The 19,050-nt window shown below is 32.5% G+C and overlaps 1 protein-coding gene across 2 annotated transcripts in view; it reads right to left on the reverse strand.

Annotated features, from left to right (window-relative positions):
* The window catches only part of LOC145258182 (uncharacterized), a 156,875-nt gene extending 138,193 nt beyond the window's left edge, over window positions 1–18,682 (reverse strand). Inside the window, exon 1 of one of the 2 annotated variants that reach the window (XM_080116062.1) lies at window positions 18,549–18,682. The gene's annotated coding sequence lies outside the window, so the exon portion shown is untranslated. The remainder of the gene's footprint in view (window positions 1–18,548) is intronic. The other variant, XM_080116063.1, reaches the window with a different exon arrangement.
* Between the last annotated feature and the right edge of the window lie 368 nt (window positions 18,683–19,050).

Here is a 19,050-nt window from a genome sequence, read left to right on the forward strand (position 1 = left end):
AAAAAAAAAAGTGGTAGTAGGAAGGCAAGCGCGAACCCGTACCGCAAAGGAGGAAAAGAACAGAAAAAAAACCCTCACGGCTTTGCTGTTACAACCACCGCCAAAATATGCATATTTTCTATCTATATATATAAAAATGTAATTCTTGGTTCGTTATAAGCGAATAAAACCATATTTCTACGTTACCAATTTATGTGAAATTTTCAGACAACCCATCTTTAGAGTCGAGGGATGTTTTTATGTTATTAAAATAAATTTACCTCGCGAATTATTAAAATATTGAATAAAATAAATATATTTTCGTAATCGTTAGTGCGAACCTGTTTTGTTGATAAAACTGAACTTCCGGTTCGATTCATTTCACAGCCGACGAAACGAAGTAGATTTCATTTTCTGTTTACTCGATAAGTAAAAAAACAAAAAAACATAATTCATTTGTTTATCTTCCAAATTTTTTAATTCAAACATTTTTTCTTTATTATATAAGGCAAAAAAAAGTTTGTCACTTGCTTTTTGAGTTTTTTTAAATTTTGTTTTTGTTTTTCGATATAAGATTGGTTGGTAAAAGTACAGTTTTTTTTACGGATTGGTAACTTGCTTAAATAATATTTGGTGCTAATGCAAAGAGTGGTCCGCGTTATTTTTTAAATCGTATTTCCAGGTTTAATTAAAGTTTTATTATATGTTTTTTATTCAATTGTAAGGTTAAAATACAGATTAGGTACAAAACACCCTCCATACCCCATGTTAAGAATGGCTTTTTAAATAATAACGTTATTATTTCAACACGGATCACTCTCTGCATGAGTACTGTACTTTCACCTAACAATTTAATAAACAAAACATGGTACTTATGCAGAGAAAGTAACATAATAATAGAATAATAACGTTATTTAGAAAGCCATTCTTAACATGGGGAGGACGTTTTGTTACTATTCTATACTTTCACCTAACAATTTAATAAACAAAAGTTGGTACTTATGCAGAGAAGGTACCGTGCTGAAATAACGCTATTAAGAAAGCCATTCTTAACATGGGAAAGGGAGAGTGTTCTGTAACTATTTTATATTTTCACCTAACAATTTAATAAACAAAAGATAGTACTTATGCAGAGAAGGTACCGTGCTGAAATAATACCGTTATTTAGAAAGCTATTCTTAACATGAGGAGGGAGTTTTGCATCTATTCTATACTTTCACCTAACAATTTAATAAACAAAAATAGATAGTACGTATGCATAGAAAATACCGTGCTGAAATAATGTTATTTAGAAAGACATTCTTAACATGGGGATGGTATTTTGTAACAATTCTGTCCTTTTACCTAACAATTTAAAAACAAAACATGGTACTTATGCAGAGAAGCTACCCCGCTGAAATAATGATGTTATTATTTAGAAAGCCATTCTTAACATGGGGATAGGGGTGTTTTGTAACTATTCTGGACTTTCACCTAACAATTTAATAAACAAAAGTTAAACTTAACCAGACAAGGAACAGTACTGAATCATTAACATTATTTAGAAAGCCATTCTTAACATGGGGAGGGAGGATGTTTTCTAACTAATCTGTACTTTCGGTGCTAATGCAGAGAGTGATCTGCACTATTTTTTAAATCGCCTTTCCCCGTTGAATTAAAGTTTTATGATATGTTTTTTATTCAATTGTAAGGTTAAAGTACAGAATAGGTACAAAACCCCCTCCCCATGTTAATAATGGCTTTTTAAATAATAACGTTATTATTTCTGCATGAATACCGATTAATGTTTTGTTCTTTGCTTTTTTTACCGTATTTTTTTGTTTTTTTTTCAAGAAAACCTTTTTTAACAAACATTGAAAGTACACGTTTTTTTTTGTTTTTTTTTTCACAAAAGTTGTTTTTACATAAGAAAATATGAATGCTTTTTCTTTATTAAAGAAATTGGGTACTCGTGCACTTATTGATCCGTGCTTAAATAATAACGTTATTATTTAAAAAGCCATTCTTAACATTGGGAGAAGAGGGTGTTTTGTAACTATTCTGGACTTTCACCTAACATTTTAATAAACAAAAATTAAACTTAAGCAGACAAGGAACAGTACTGAAGCATTAACATTATTTAGAAAGCCATTCTTAACATGGGGAGGGAGGATGTTTTCTAACTAATCTGTACTTTCGGTGCTAATGCAGAGAGTGATCCGCACTATTTTTTAAATTGTATTTCCACGTTTAATTAAAGTTTTATGATATGTTTTTTTATTCAATTGTAAGGTTAAAGTACAGATTAGGTACAACCCCCCTCCCCTCCCCATGTTAAGAATGGCTTTTTAAATAATAACGTTATTATTTCAGCACGGATCACTCTCTGCGTGAATACCGATTAACGTTTTGTACTTTGCTTTTTTTACCGTACTTTTTGTTTTTTTTTTCAAGAAAACCTTTTTAACAAAGATTGAAAGTGCACGTTTTTTCTTTTTTTTTTTTTACAGAAGTTGTTTTTATATAAGAAAATATGAATGCTTTTAAAGAAATTGGATACTCGTGCACTTATTGATCCGTGCTGAAATAATAATGTTATTATTTAAAAAGCCATTCTTAACATTGGGAGAAGAGGGTGTTTTGTACCTATTCTGTACTTTAACCTTACAATTGAATGAAAAAAACGGTAAATTTTTAGATTAGGTCCACCTCCACAATTTTCTTTTAAATGACGACTTTTGTAGGTTTTCGACTATGCTGAATACGGAAATCGCATTGAAATTTTGCAGAAATAAGTAGTTATCGAGATATTAAAAATTTATATAATGCATTGTAATCTCTGGCAGCTGTCTTTTTTACACGCTTGCACGCGTCATAAACAAATCTACGCGCGTAACAAAGATGGCCGCCAAAGAATACAATGCATAAAACAACTATCTATATCTCGATAACTACTTATTACTGCAAAATTTCAATGCGCTTTCTGTATTCAGCATAGTCGGAAACTTTTAAAAGTCGTCATTTAAACGAAAATTGTGGAGGTGGACCTAATCTAAATAAAATACCAAAAAAACATAAAACTTTAATTAAGCTTGGAAATACGATTTAAAAAAATAGCGCGGATCAGTAAGTGCATTAGCACCCATTAATCGACTCACATGACCTTATTGCCAAATAAGGTCCGGCTACAATGTTGAACGCGCCATTCTCATTGTTTTTTTGTTTTTTTTTCAAGTTAAATTCAACTTTCACAATATCTTTTTATTTTTTTTATAATTTCACAATATCTTTTTTTAATGATAAATTGTTAGTTAAAAAAGCACAGAATAGTTACAAAACACCATCCCCTTTCTATGGTAAGAATGGCTGAAAAAAAATATTAGGTACTCATGTAGAGAGTGATCCGTGCTGAAATAATAACGTTATTATTTAAAAAGCCATTCTTAACATGGGGAGGGGAAGGTATTTTGTATCTATTCTGTACTTTAATCTTAATTAAACTTGGAAATTCGATTTAAAAAATAGCGTGGATTAGTAAGTTCATTAGCACCAGAAATTGCTAGGTGAAATACGGAAAAGTTTCTACCAAGAAAACCATTATTTTTTTTTTTTGCTATTCTTACCAAGGGGAGGGGATGATGTTTTGTCACTATTCTGTGCTTTCAACTAACAATTTATTAAAAAAACAAAAGGTAAATTTTCACATTAGGTCCACCTCCACAATTTTTAACATGGGTAGGTTGGGGGTGTTTATTCTGAAAGCCGTTCTTAACATGGGGAGAATGGTGGTATTTATTCCAAAAGCCGCTTATAAAAGACGAAAGACAGGTAAAAGGTTAAAACATGTGGTTAGGCATGGGTGTTGTTTATTCCGAAAGCCGTTCTTAATATGGGGAGGTTGGGAGTGTTTATTCATGGCCGTCAGTGAATTATAGTGCATAGTACAGGTCTTTATATCTCGAAAATAATTGCCTCTGCAAATTTTAAATGAGATTTTCTTATTCAGCATAGTCGAAAATTGTGGAGGTGGACCTAATGTAAAAAAAAATACCCTCCCCACAAAAAGATATTGTGAAATTTAAATTTAAGCGCGGTAACAAAAATAAAATTAGACAGAAAAATACACCTTTGGGTTTGTACTTGCACAAAGACTTGAAAAAGTTGTCAACAAAAACAAATATATAACAAGTAAATATTTTCAAAGGCAAGATAAGTTACTTTTCTACCTAATTGGATAATTTTTAGTGTTTTTATTGGGTTTGTACTACTGTACATATAGATTCGAAAAAGTTGTCAAAAAATAAATGTATAACAAATATTATCAAAGGCAAGATATGTTACTTTATTACCGAAATGGATAATTTTTTTTTGTTTTTTAATGCAAAATTTTTATTCGGCTCAGAAAACACAGCGTTTAATGTTATATTTGAAAATTACAAATGGCGGCAGACTGTTAACACATTAGGTTTGGGAAAATGAGTTAAAACTAAAAAAAACTATACAAAATACTGTTAAAAACCACTGAATACATGTCTGCCTATGTCGCAGTAACATATATTGAGTGAGTTCCTGACAGTATTTTGTATAGTTTTTTTTTAGTTTTAACTCATTTTCCCAAAGTTAATGTGTTCAACAGTCTGTCGCCATTTGTATTTTTCAAATATACAGATAAACGCTACATTTTTTTCAAACCGATTAAACATTTTACACTAAATAAAAACACTAAAATCTTATCCAGTTAGGTAGAAAAATAACTTATCTTGCCTTTGATAACATTTATTTGTTATATTTATTTTTCAACAACTTTTTCGTTTCTGTGTTTAGTAATACAAACCCGTTTTATTTACTATAACGTTTAGTCGGCTCGAAGAACAGTGTCTATCAGTGTATTTGAAAAATACAAAAGGTGATGGACACTGTTGATGATGCTAAGTTTGAGAAAATGATTTAAAACTAAAAGACTATACAAAATACTATCAGAAACCCACCGAATATGTCAGCCTATGTCACAATAACATATAATCAGTAGGTGTCTGATATTGTTTTGTATAGTTTTTAGCTGATTTTCCCAAACTTAACGTATTCAACAGAGTCCGCGACCATTCGTCTTTTTCAAATACATAGATAAACACTGCGTTTTTGAGCCGATTAAACATTTTACATTAAATAAAAACACTAAAAAATTATCCAGTTAGATAGAAACGTAATTTACCTTACCTTTGCTTTCATTTATTCGTTTTTGAACAACTTTTTCGAATCTGTGTATAGTACCCCCCCTTACCCAAATATTAATTAAAAAATCACATTTTTTAATACAATAAAAAAGAAAACTATTTAGCGTTTTAATGGTTTAGCAACTTTCGGCTTAATCCACTGAATGTTGGTCGAGCCCAAGCCATGATTGATGCTAACTCCCAAGGATCCGGATCCAATTCTGCAAGAGTACCATATTTTTTTTTCATTTTCGCCTTTTTTTTTTTTACTTTTTGGAGTGGATTGCTGTACTAAGAATATAAGAAACATGCATTTACTCTTTTTATTAGAATTTTCCATTACACGAAATTAAGCCACAGCAACGCGTGGCAGGGTACAGCTAGTATATACATATATATATATATATATATATATGTGTGTGTACATATATATATACATATATATACATATATATATATATATACATATATATATACATATATATATGTATACATATATATACATATATATACATGTATATATACATATATATATGCATATATATACATATATATACATATATATATCTATCTATATATATAAAAATGTAAAGTTGGTTCGTTCTAAACGAATAAAACCATATTTCTACGTTACCAATTTATTTGAAATTTTCAGACAACCCATTTTTAGAGTCGAGGTATGTTTTTATGTTATTAAAATAAATTTACCTCGCGAATTATTAAAATATTAAATAATAAATAAAATAAATATATTTTTTTAACCGTTACTGCGAATCTGTTCTGTTGATAAAACTGAACTTCCGGTTCGATTCATTTCACAGCCACGAATTGACGAAAGATTTCATTTTCTGTTAACTCGATAAGTAAAAAAAAAAACAAAAAAAACTTACTCATGCAGAGAGTGATCCGTGCTGAAATAATAATGTTATTATTTAAAAAGCCATTCTTAACATGGGGAAGGGAGGGTGTTTTGTACCTATTCTGTACTTTAACCTTACAAATGAATAAAAACATATCATAAACTTTAATTAAACGTGGAAAACGATTTTAAAAAAATAGTGCGGATCACTCTCTGCATTAGCACAAAAAAAAAATCCCATATTTTAAAAATTTAAATTCATTTATGTACTTACCAATTTTTTAATTTTATTTATGTTAAGGCTTTTCACTCATGAAACATTACGTTTTAATTGTTTCGTTTCTTTTCACGGCATTGTTTACATAAAAAAGTTTTTTTTAACTTTTTCTAAACTATTTCATTTTTACGACATGCCTCAACGTATTATAACCCCCCCCCATGTTAAAAAAAACGCCCTTCCATAAACCTCGAAAGCCGTTCTTAATATGGGGAGGTTGTTCATTCCGAAAACCGTTTTAACATGGGGAAGTTAGGGTGTTTATAATATGCTGGGGCGAGTCGTAAAATTAACGAAGTTGCTATCTATTATTTATTGCAAAAATTGCTTGAAATTTATTTATTTGACAAAAAAAATTACATTTTGGTACTTCTTGGGCGTTGAGTTCCATGGCGACCAGTAGAAAAAAATAATAGTCGCTCCCTTAGTCTCCCACCCCACCCCGCACGTAACATATTTTATTTACTGACGTTGCCGTAACTAAACGATTATTTGTCACATTTACAAACATTTATTTATTTATTTATTTATTTTGAAAAAAAGTTTTACTTTTTATGAATATTAAAAGAAAAATGGGTACTCATGCAGAGAGTGATCCATGCTGGCTGAAATAATAACGTTATTATTTAAAAAGCCATTCTTAACATGGGGAGGGGAGGGTGTTTTGTACCTATTCTGTACTTTAACCTTGCAATTGAATTAAAAAAAAAACACGATTTAAAAAATAGCGCGGATCACTCTCTGCATTAGCACCGAAAAATGTTACTAAACAGTAAACATTTATTAATAATTTCTCACTTTTACAAACATTTGATTTTAAATTTCTTTTTAAATGACGACTTTTAAATATCACCCACCCCCCAATGGTGTTTATTCCGAAATCCGTTGTTAACATGGAGAGGTTGAGGGTGTTTATTCTGAAAGCCGTTCTTAACATTTGTGGAGGTGGACCTAATGTAAATAAATAAATAAATTAAAAAAAAAAAACTAAATCATTTACTGATAACTTCTCACTTTTACAAATATTTTTTAATTTACATGCGCGGATGAACAAATTGTTGAATAGTGCGAAAACAAAACGTTTTTGTAATAAACTTCGGGATAATTTTTTGGGTAAATATTTACATTTAGGTCCACCTCCACAATTTTCTTTTTTAAATGACGACTTTTATTGATAAATAAATTTACTTCTCCGCAACTTTTATTGATAAATAAATCTACTTCTCTGCCACGGGCACTGAACCCCTCCTTTTTTGGATAACCTTTACAGAGATGGTCCCAACGTTTGCCACGTTCTGAGCTCAGGGAGAGGCCGTCTGACGTAGGCGGTGTCGAGGCAGAAAATTACCCCTTCAATAAAGTGCCCAGTTGTTAACTTAAGGAGAAAAAAACCCGTTCCAATAATTAGAATTTTTATTTTTTTTATTTTAAACAGTTCAAATAATTAGAATTTTAAAAAATAAACAGTTCAAATTTTTGATAATTCAACAGTTCAAATAATTGGAATTTTACAAAAGAATTTAAAAACAAAAAACAGTCCACATGATTAGAATAGTTCCACGTGGTTAGTTAACCCTGTAAAATTCTGTGATTTGTTTCACAATATTTGTAAAAGCATCTGTCTGTGACATATCGCATATTTTAGGGTTAGGGTAATTTTCTGCCTCGACACTGCTTACGTCAAACGGCCTCTCCCCGAACTCAGAACGAGGCGGACGTCGGGACCATTTCCGTAAAGGATAACCCCCTTTTTTCTTTTTTAATAGTATTTTCGGGTGAGTATGCTGACAACAAATATCAGTTAAATTTGGCAAATAGCCCCCCCCCTCCAAAAAGTGGTGTTTATTCCGGAAGCTGTTCTTAAGATGAGGAGGTTGGGGGGGACGGTGATTATAAGGTGGACCTAATCTAAAAAAAAAACAAAACAAAAAAAAACAAGTTTTTTATGCGCACATAAGCAACTATTTTTTATTAACTTTTTGTTTTACTTTTTTATTTAAAAATTAGTAAATTTCAATGAATAGAATAATAAATCATTTATCATTAATGTGTTTTTGGTTTTGTGTTGAATGAAACTTTTTTTTTTTCATTACAACAATAATGAACCAATTTAAATCTTCCGGCATGCGTTTAAGGGTTACGAAATTATCAATAAATCGTTTAGTTACTAAGCCAACGTCAGTAAATAAAAAAATGTTATGTGCGCATGCATTAGCCTTGACTGGAGGGGGGTCAGGGAGCGACCATTAAATAATTATGCTGGTCGCAATGGAACTCAACGCCCAAGGAGTACCTAAAGTGGCACTTATGCACTTATGTTATCGTGCTATTTTTTAAAATAGTATTTTCCTGTTAAATTCAAATTTTACAATATGTTTTTCTTTTATTAATTTGTTAAGTGAAAGTACAGATAAACCGGTCGGTTTCTAATGTGAGGAAAATCTAGCCCCCCTCCCAAAAAAAAAGGGGTACTCTGGATAATAACAAAACATTAAAATTGCCTCCGTCTCGAAATATTTCTTCTCTACTGAACGAGGAAAAAAAACGGTGAAGTGTAGTTCACCTTCTGTTTCTCTCCCCCTCTCTCTTCCTCTCTTAATATCTCTCTTTATCCATCTCTCCCTTTCCCTCTCTCAATCTATCTTTCTCTGTATATCACCCTCTCCATCTCTCTTTGAGCCCCTTTCTCTCTCTAACTCCCTCTATCTCTCTCCTTTCCTCTGTCTCATCCCTCTCTGTTTCTAACTCTCCCCCTCTCTCTGTTTATCTATCAATCCCTTTATCTCTCTATCTCCTTCTCTTTCTCTATTTTCCTCTCACTGTCTCTTTTCTATTTATATATCTTCCTCTCTATCTGTCCATCTCTAATCCCTCATCCTATTTTAGTCTCCTAAACTAATTAGAGTGAATAAGGCATTGTCAAAACATGGATAAATCCTATTTTAGTCACCTAATTTACTGACTGTGAGAATAGAAGTTATTTGGAAATTACTGCTACCTTGAACAGCACCAGAAGTAACTGGTAAAACCTTTCTAATTAAATTGATTTTGGCAGCCATTTGGTAACAAAATGACATAGCCTTAGCCCTTGCTGCATGAGGAATACCTGCGACCTTGCTGCCAAGTAGAAGAATTATTTATTCTACTTTAAAACATTCAATTTTTCAAAAATCTCATGTTCGACATCTCCAAAACATCCAATATGGGGAAAAATATTGCAGAAATGCAAACTTATTGTTTAGGATGAATGCACAATGGTATGCAAAAAATCACTTGAGGCTCTTGGTCGATCCTTGCAAGATTTGCGTGGCAATGTCAGACCATTTGGGAATGCAGTAATATTGCTTGCAGGAGATTTCAGACAAATGTTACCTGTTATTCTTCAATCAACACCAGCAGATGAAATAAATGCTTGCCTCAAATACTCTACTTTTTTGTTCCATGTGAAGACATTAAACTTAATTCAAAATATGCATGTACAGTTGCAGACTGTTCGATCCGCACAAAAACTTTTGCATCACTTGTGGGAAATTGGGTACGAAAAAGTGCCAGCTGATCAGAGTTAAGGGCAAAATTCTTTGACTTTTAACTTCTGTAATTTCTGTTTATTTCATCAAAAGAATAGTTAGTTTAAAAGGTTTTTGCAGATATTCAAATTATAAGAATTTCATTTGACTGAGTGAATGAGCTATTCTTACAGGTCAATACAAAGATGCCCATGAACTTAACGCTATTATTCAATGTAAAATTCCAAGTGAGGTAGTCAAATACAAATCCATCGACACTGTTGTGAAAGCAGATAAAGTGGTTAATTATCCAACAGCTATATTTGCCAGGGATGCCACCGCATGTATTGCAACTGAAATTTGGTGTACTAATTATCATGTTGTGAAATATAAACCAATCCAAGCTTTGCAATGGCACATAGCTTGCAGTAAAAAAAAATTAACAAACAATATCATAGAAACAACAATCTTAACAGGACCTTTCACAGATGAATATATCTTCATTCCATGCATTCCTATGATTCCACCGGATACATCATTACACTTTAGCAAATTGCACTTTCCAATTTTATTGTCATTTGCAATAACCATCAACAAAGCACAGGGAACAATCTTTACAATTGTGGGCCTTACAGTTACACACTGACTGTTTTTTCACATGGACAATTTATGTTACATATTCCAGAGTCACCAAACCGGAAAATCTCTATATCAGCTAAGAAAATGGAACAACAAAAACTGTACCCATGCAAAATGGAAATTTAGACCTATAAGAAACATGCTTTTTCTCATTTTGGAACTTTTTCCATTGCGCCAATTTGAGCCACAGCAACGCGTGGCAGGGTACAGCTAGTATATATATATATATATATATATATATATATATATCGTTATCGTTTGAGTTACTGTTATATTATTCACTCACTTGGAGTTGTCACACAGGTTATCATCAAAGAATTCTCTTTGAGAACAACTTGTGGTGTTCCCTGGAGTCTGATTGACAACAAGTTTCCCTAGGTTTCTAGTACTCTCCATCTCTTTTAATACTGTTTTAAATTAATTTGCATTATCCCAACAACCTTGATTTCTCCTTCATAGCGGCCATTGGTCTTCACTAGAATTTGAGTGACAATACTCCTCTACAAGGTCCCAGGGGAAGCTTATTGCCACTCAAATTCCATATGATTATTATCAACCCCCCCCCTGCAGACTTCCAGTATTTTACATCTCTTTCAATAACCTTTGCAAAAGAATTTGCGTTATCGCAACAGTCGCTTACCATTGATTTCTCATTGGCAGCGATCATTGGTCCTCACTAGAATTTGGGTGGCAATAAGCCTCCCCACGGTCCCAATCCTCTTTGCACTCATCCAGCGGAGGTCTGGCTAGTGCTTTCTCTCCTCGGTCTTTCCATCCTCTTTGGCCTTCTTTATTTGGTGTGGTGCTTATAGTGATACACATAAAAAGGTGAAGGCGGTGTCTTACAATTATACAGTTTCACTTTTCATGATTCCAAATGATGTTCTTCTGTGTTTGCATCTGTATCCTTTTCTGTGTCAAGTTTGTGTGTAGTTTATGTGTGGTGTTAGTCTCCACATTCAAGGGTTTTCCTTAATATTGCTAAAGTTGTTATTATTGAAATTCGTTGTATCTTCTTGGTCATCCCTCTGATTCCAATCTCTTCTTTCTGAGTGTTTCGATATCATTTGTAGCGCTCCTGCTATTAATGGTGATATCTTTACTTTCTTCATTTTTCCAGATCTCTTTGACCTCTCTGGCCAGTTCCGTATATTTGCTCTGCTACTCAGTCTCCTTGATCTTCACTTTGTGGTCTGTTGGAACGGCAAAATCTACAATCTGGCAGGACTTTTCCTTCTTGTTAACTATTATGACATCCAGTCTTCTTGCTTAGATGGGTTTATCCGTTTGTATATCCATGCCCCATAGGATTTTGTGGCTTTCATTTTCCAGTACTGCTGCCGGTTTGTAGTTGTACCATTTGTCTGTGTGTTCAAGATGTAATTGTTTCATTATTATTATTATTATTATTATTATTATTATTATTATTATTATTATTACTATTTTTATTATTATTATTATTATTATTATTATTTTATTATTATTATTTTTATTATTATTTTATTATTATTATTTTTATTATTATTTTCTTTATTTATTATTATTATTATTTTTTTTTAATTACTATTATTATTATTGTTGTTGTTGTTGTTGTTGTTGTTGGCGGCGGCGGCGGCGGCTCACCTGGAGCTTTCACACGAGTCAGCAAACGATCTGATTGGAGACCTGTGGTGTTCTCTGGAAGCTGAGTGAGAACAAGTCTCCCCAGACGTCCAGCTCTCTCCTCCTCCTTCGATAGCATTTGCAAATAAATTCGCATCATCGCAACAGCCTCTTACCATTGATTTCTCGCTGGCAGTAGCCATTGGTTTATATTATTATTATTATTATTATTATTATTATTATTATTATTATTATTATTATTATTTTTATTATTTTTATTATTATTATTTTTTATTATTATTATTATTTTTATTATTATTATTATTATTTTTTTTTATTATTATTATTATTATTTTCATTATTTTTATTATTATTATTTTATTATTAGTAGTATTATTATTGTTATTATTATCATCATTATTTTATTATTATTATTATTTTATTATTATTTTATTATTATTATTATTATTATTATTATTATTTTTATTATTATTATTATTATTATTTTTTATTATTATTATTATTATTATTATTATTATTATTATTATTATTATTATTGCTGCTGCTGCTGCTGCTGCTGCTGCTTTGCCAAGGCAAAGGAACAGTAAACAGACATGAACGGTAGTTGAAGTTCTTCTGGTCCCAGAAGGGTTGGGCTTTGCTAGCCGAACGTTGGAAAATGTTGTAAAAAAAAAGTGCGAAGGAGAAAGCACAAACGACAGTGATAATCTATATAATATAAATATAATATAAAGCATTTCATGTTTGTAAGTACGTTATCATCTTTTCACACACATTAAAAAAATAAAAATAATCCCATCAGCAAAGTGCCAAAGTGGTGATGTCGATAAGGTAAAACATCTTAACTTTACTGATTTTACAATCAAATTGTTCGAAAATCAAATTATATCGTCCAGCAATACAATTTTTAGTAAATACATAAAAAAAACATGACTTTCGTTTCGTTTTTTTTTTTTTTTTTTTTTTTTTTTTCAAATAATATTTTGGTAACAATGTCAATTATAGGAACAACCGGACACATAAAAACGAATCTCAAATATACTTGGTGAACTAAGTGCAAGAGAAATACAAACAATTGCACTTAAAGGGACAAATTATAATATTAAAAAAAAAAAAACAAAGAAAAAAAAACACTCTCAGTTGGAATGTTTGAACCAACCGGTGAATGTCTGGCATCCAGTAGAATGCACCATCACCAGAAAAGAGAAAAATAATAAGAAAATAAAAGAAGACACGGTCCTCGGGTGTCTAAGGTCTTTCTGTACAGCAGGTTATCAGGACCACTTGGCATGAGAATACAAATTTATAAATAAACCTTAATTCAAAATAACATGCTGGTGAATTAATATCGTTGAAACGTAGATTAATCAACGTAGGGTTTTTTTTCTGGTGTTTATATAGTTTCACTTAATTCATATTATTTGGGTTTTTTGAACTATTGTTCTCATCTTGAATGTTGTTCACACGACGTTTTGCTCAATGAAACCTAACCTTCTTCAGGTGTATCTGGTCGCATTCAGAAATCTTTCTGTCGAACACGGGAACCTTTTTGTCAAACTCGGGAATCTGCACGGAATTTTAAATAGAACCCTTCATTTAATTCTCATGGTGGTAACATGCTCTCATTCCATTTGCTATGAGAGAGTAGAAGCCTTAAGTAGTCCGCAACTGGATTTTTACTGTCGCCTGCACTGAGGATTGAACCTTCAACCTCCAGAAGAGTGTAACTTACAACTGAGTTATACCAAGTACTTTATCCAGTACGCCACTGCCACTTCTATACAGGCATAATAAATAGACTTCGTAGCTTAGTGGGGGATACCCTTTTCTCTTCCCTGCAACCTCTTTCCCACAGTAGAGACGTTGCGAGCCTGTCTCTGCTTTATCGTTATTTTCATGGCAAGTGTTCGTCTGAGCTTCAATCTATGGTCCCCTCCTCGCCAAACTTTCACGAAAAACACTCGTCTAGCCAAAACCACTATCAATATTTTCCCACACTCTTTATCTGTGCTCAAACCTAAATGTAGATTCCATGAACAGAGCTTCTTTCTTAGAACTGCACACCTGTGGAACTCTCTTCCGATTGCCTGCTTTCCAGCTGACTACAATCTGATTGTCAAGTCCAATGTAAACAAGTTCTTGATGAACCCACCCTCTAAGTAATCCAATTTACAAAATTCCCACTACTTATGTTTACAATGCTATAATCACATTGACTAATGTATACCCATTAACCCTTATCCTCGAGTGGCTTTTGGGCCTGGATAAGTGGTGATCCCTGTGTAAAAACAAACAAAAACAAAAACATACACACACACACACACACACACACACACACACACACACACACACACACACACATATATAATTATTACTGTAATGATAATTTTTAAATACCTACAGACACTAGTGTTTCATCCTTTCAGGAATCATCAGTGCAGGGAGTCATGATTACAACCGGTCGGGAGATTCAAACCTGGCCACGAAGCCATCTTTGAATCCGTTAGCAATAAACAAACCACACAGCCAATTTTAACTGCGAGAAATACAGTTGAAATTTAAACATTTATTATCAAATGTCGAAACGTCCGTTCAGAGTTATCTTATGATTATAACATCATGATCTATGCATGCGAGCTTAAGTGACGGACTTACATTTCAACTTTAAAGTGCTCAACAATAAGAACCGATTTCTTAAAGGAGCTGACATAATTATTACTATAATAATAATTTTTTAATACTTACAGACACTAGTGTTTCACCCTTTCAGGAATCATAATTCCAGCCAGTTGGAAGACTCGCCAGGAAAAGTTGAGGGGAAAATCAAGAAAAAAACTTTTTAGGACATGGCATTTCGAAGCTAAATGCTTCTCCTCACAAAGGAGAAAGGCTATCATTAGACAAAATCGAAATGCCATGGCTTAAAGAGGTTTTTCTAAATTTTCCCTTTAACTTTTCCTTATTGTTCTGATCATATAATAAAGTTATCTATAACTTTTATTCCTCATCTTTCATTTAATATTACTGATTGTTCCTCTTGATATTGTTAAGCTTTTCTTGTCTTGATAAAGTTTGCTTTTTAAAGATTTATATATCTATATCTATATCTATATATATATATATATATGATTATATATATATATATATATATATATATATATATATATATATATATATATAGTAATATACACAAGACAAAGCCATATATGAGTATACACAGATTTATTTGTCTACTAGCAGGGGTACCCGGCGTTGCCTGGGTGTTGGAGGTGTGTGTGCTCATAAATAAAAAAGAAAACCAGGGGGGGGGGGTAGGATCGAACCCAAAGCCCTGAGGTGAAGTTTGAAAATAAAATGTGAAAAAAACATGAACCGTTCGGCCAGCCAGAATGAGTTACTGAAAGATGTTTGAATTTATTTAAGTAAGAACCAAATTGATTGGTGTCCGCATGGAATGTCGTAGAGTGTTACGACGACGACGACGTAAGCAATAGCTATTCAGCAAATGAGGTCAATGACCAAGATTTTTGTTATAAGTGAAGTAAAAAAAGAAAACATAAAAATGATCGTTAAAACTTAAATGGGGAGGGGGTAATCAAAACATTGAAAAAAACCCGCAAAAACAACTAACGTAAAGCAAACGAACGATGTTAAATGTAAAAATCGAAAAAACAAAAAAGAAAACAGAAAAACGAACGTCAACCCCCCCCCCCAAAAAAAAACATGTGAAAAATGGCTTAATTAAGCCTGTTTCGATATTAAAATTTAAAAAATCGGTGGGTACCCGGGTGTTTTTGGGTGTCGCTAAGAATAAGCGAAGTAAGAAAAGAAAAAAGAAAAACGAACGTTACTTGAAAAATGGCTTAAATAACACTGGTTCAATATTTAAATTTAAAAAATCGAAAAAAAAAAAGACATCTCACACCACGATTCGAACCCAAAGCATTTAGATAATGAACCAAGGCGCTAACCAACTGAGCTAACGCAACGTACATGAAATTTAGTCAGTTCTTCAACTATTTAAAGTAAATCAGGTCATGACGTCATCTGACGTTTGCATAGTACCGGTCGTCGTCACGAGGGTACGGTTTTTGTTGATCCCCCTGTCGAAAATTGTTGATTTCGAGGTGAAAAAGTTAACGTTTTTGGCCAATTTTTCGATATTTTTCGTGCGAAGGATAGAGCTTCAATATGATACTAAGTTTGCGAATTTTCGTCGTGCCTGTCGAAAGTTTTTAGCGGACACACAAACACACATACAAACCTACATACATACATACATACATACACACACACATTTTCGCTTTTATATATATAGACTAGCGGGGGTACCCGGCATTGATCGGGTGTTTGTAGGTATGTGTGGTGTTAAATAAAAAAGAAACCGGAGGGGGGGTAGGATCGAACCCGAAGCCCTGAGGCGAAGTTTGAAAATGAAATCGGCCAGCCAGAATGAGTTAGTGAAAGATGTTTGAATTTATTTAAGTGAGAACCAAATTGACAGGTGCGCGCACGGAAGTCATCGAGCGTTACGACGACGACGACGTCAATGACCAGGTTTGTTTGTTATAAGCGAAGTAAAAAAAGAAAACAACGTTAAAACTTAAGCGGGGGGGGGGTAATCAAAACATCGAAAAAAAAACTAATGTAAGGCAAACAAACGATGAAAACAGAAAAACGAACACATGAAAAATGGCTTAAATAAGCCTGTTTTGATATTAAAATTTAAAAAATCGGCGGGTACCCGGGTGTTTTTGGGTGTGTGGTCGGGGGTGGATAAGCGAAGTAAAAAAAAACAAACAGAAAAACGATCGTTACGTGAAAAATGGCTTAAATAACACTGGTTCAATATTTAAATTTAAAAACTCGAAAAAAAAAAAGAAGACATCTCACACCACGATTCAAACCCAAAACGTTTAGATAATAAACCAACGCGCTAATCAACCGACCTAACGCGACGTACATGAAATTTGTTCAGTATTTCAACTATTTAAAGTAAATCAGGTCATGACGTCATCTGGCGCATGCGTAGAACCGGTCGTCGTCACGAGTTAACTGTTTTTGTTAACCCCCCCTCTTCGAAAATTGTCGATTTCGGGGTGAACAAATTAATGTTTTTGGCCAATTTTTCGATATTTTTCGAGCGAAGGATGGAGCTTTAATATGATATCGAGTTTGTGAATTTTTGTTCTGTCTGTCGAAAGTTTTTAGCAGACACACAAACATACACACATACATACATACATACATACATTTTCGCTTATATATATATAGAATGTATTAGGGAAAAGCTATAATGGGGGTATATATATATGTGTGTATGTGTACATATATTTGTATATATATATCTGTATATATATGTGTATATATCTATGTATATGCATGTGTGTATGTATATGTACATGTATATATATGTATATATGTGTGTGTATACATATGCATATATATTTGTGCATGCATATATGTGTGTGTGTATATGTGTATATATATTTGTATGTGTATATATATGTGTGTGCATATATGTATATCTATATATATGTGTATGTGCATATATATATCTATATGTGTGTGCATATGTATATCTATATATATGTGCATATGTATATATATGTGTGTGTGCATATGTATATATATATGTTTGTGCATATGTATATGCATGGGTGTGTGCATATGTATATATATGTGTGTGTGCAAATGATTTCATATGTGTGTGCACACATATATGTGTGTGTGTGTGTATGTGTGTGTGTGTGTGTGTTTATATATATTTGCTTTAATATTGAGTATTTGTTTCTGACAGCCCAGTGGACTAAATAAATCGCTTGCCTCTTGTTTAATAATATTATCTGCACAAACAAAAATCAGCTTAACACACAACATAATATTGATATATACTATTAGAGATATTCTCTAGGGGGAATAATTATATCATTAGTAATTGTCTAATGTAACAACAAAACCCACCACACCACACCACACCTCATCCCGTCCCACGTTACATTAGTAGAAAATGAAGTGTAACACATTGCTATTCTTGGTCTTTTGCCAAAACAATTGATTGGGTGGAATAAATACTTCTGCTCTACCTGAAAGCAAGCGGAATAATGGGGGAGGGGGCTCGATTTTTGCAAATGGCTAAGCAGGTGAAGTGAGCACAGGTATGCGACGAAATCAGAACAAACAGGCAAGTGGAGAGACATTTTTTTTTTTTGGCAGTCATGCTAAGCAAGAAAGAAAGATATATATATATATATATATATATATATATATATATATATATATATATATATATAGATAGATAGATAGATAGATAGATAGATAGATAGATAGATATATCTCAAGAATGAAGAAATCATTTCTTTGGCTTTTTAGAATATATTAAAAAATAACAACAAAAGTAATTAATTATTTCCACACATAAACACACACAAAAGCATGATAAAAAATATAAGTTTAACAAATTTAAAACCTACAATACAGCAGCCTGCAAATGTCCATTGTTGACTCTTTGGGGGATCCATCTTGATTTTCTTGTTTGCTATTGCTTTGCTAGGATGTAGATATTTCCAGTCAATTCAAATGAAAGGTCACGTGGTTACAAAAAGCTCGTCGGTGATTGGTTAAAGTTGTGCTGCACGTTATACTAGTTTTCTTTGGATGCGGCTTATCTACCCTGATATGAAACGTGTGGGTTAACTAACTGCATCATTAGACCTAGAAACATGATATTTTATAAGCACGATTCTCTACTTATAAAGATAATATATAGTATATAATATATATATATATATATTACTGCTTAATTACTCTGAAGATAGGATAAAATTAATTTTTTTTACACCACTAATCAAGGCCCGGAAGCCACTCATGGATAAGGGTTATTGCAAGTACAGTACGTTAGTGTGGAGATTTAATAAAGTGTCTACTTAAGGGGGCGGTTCATCAGGAATTTGTTTACGTTGGACTTGAAGACAT

Source organism: Euprymna scolopes, chromosome 33 (assembly GCF_053919585.1).
Source record: "Euprymna scolopes isolate OS-2025 chromosome 33, ASM5391958v1, whole genome shotgun sequence".
Taxonomy (NCBI): domain Eukaryota; kingdom Metazoa; phylum Mollusca; class Cephalopoda; order Sepiida; family Sepiolidae; genus Euprymna; species Euprymna scolopes.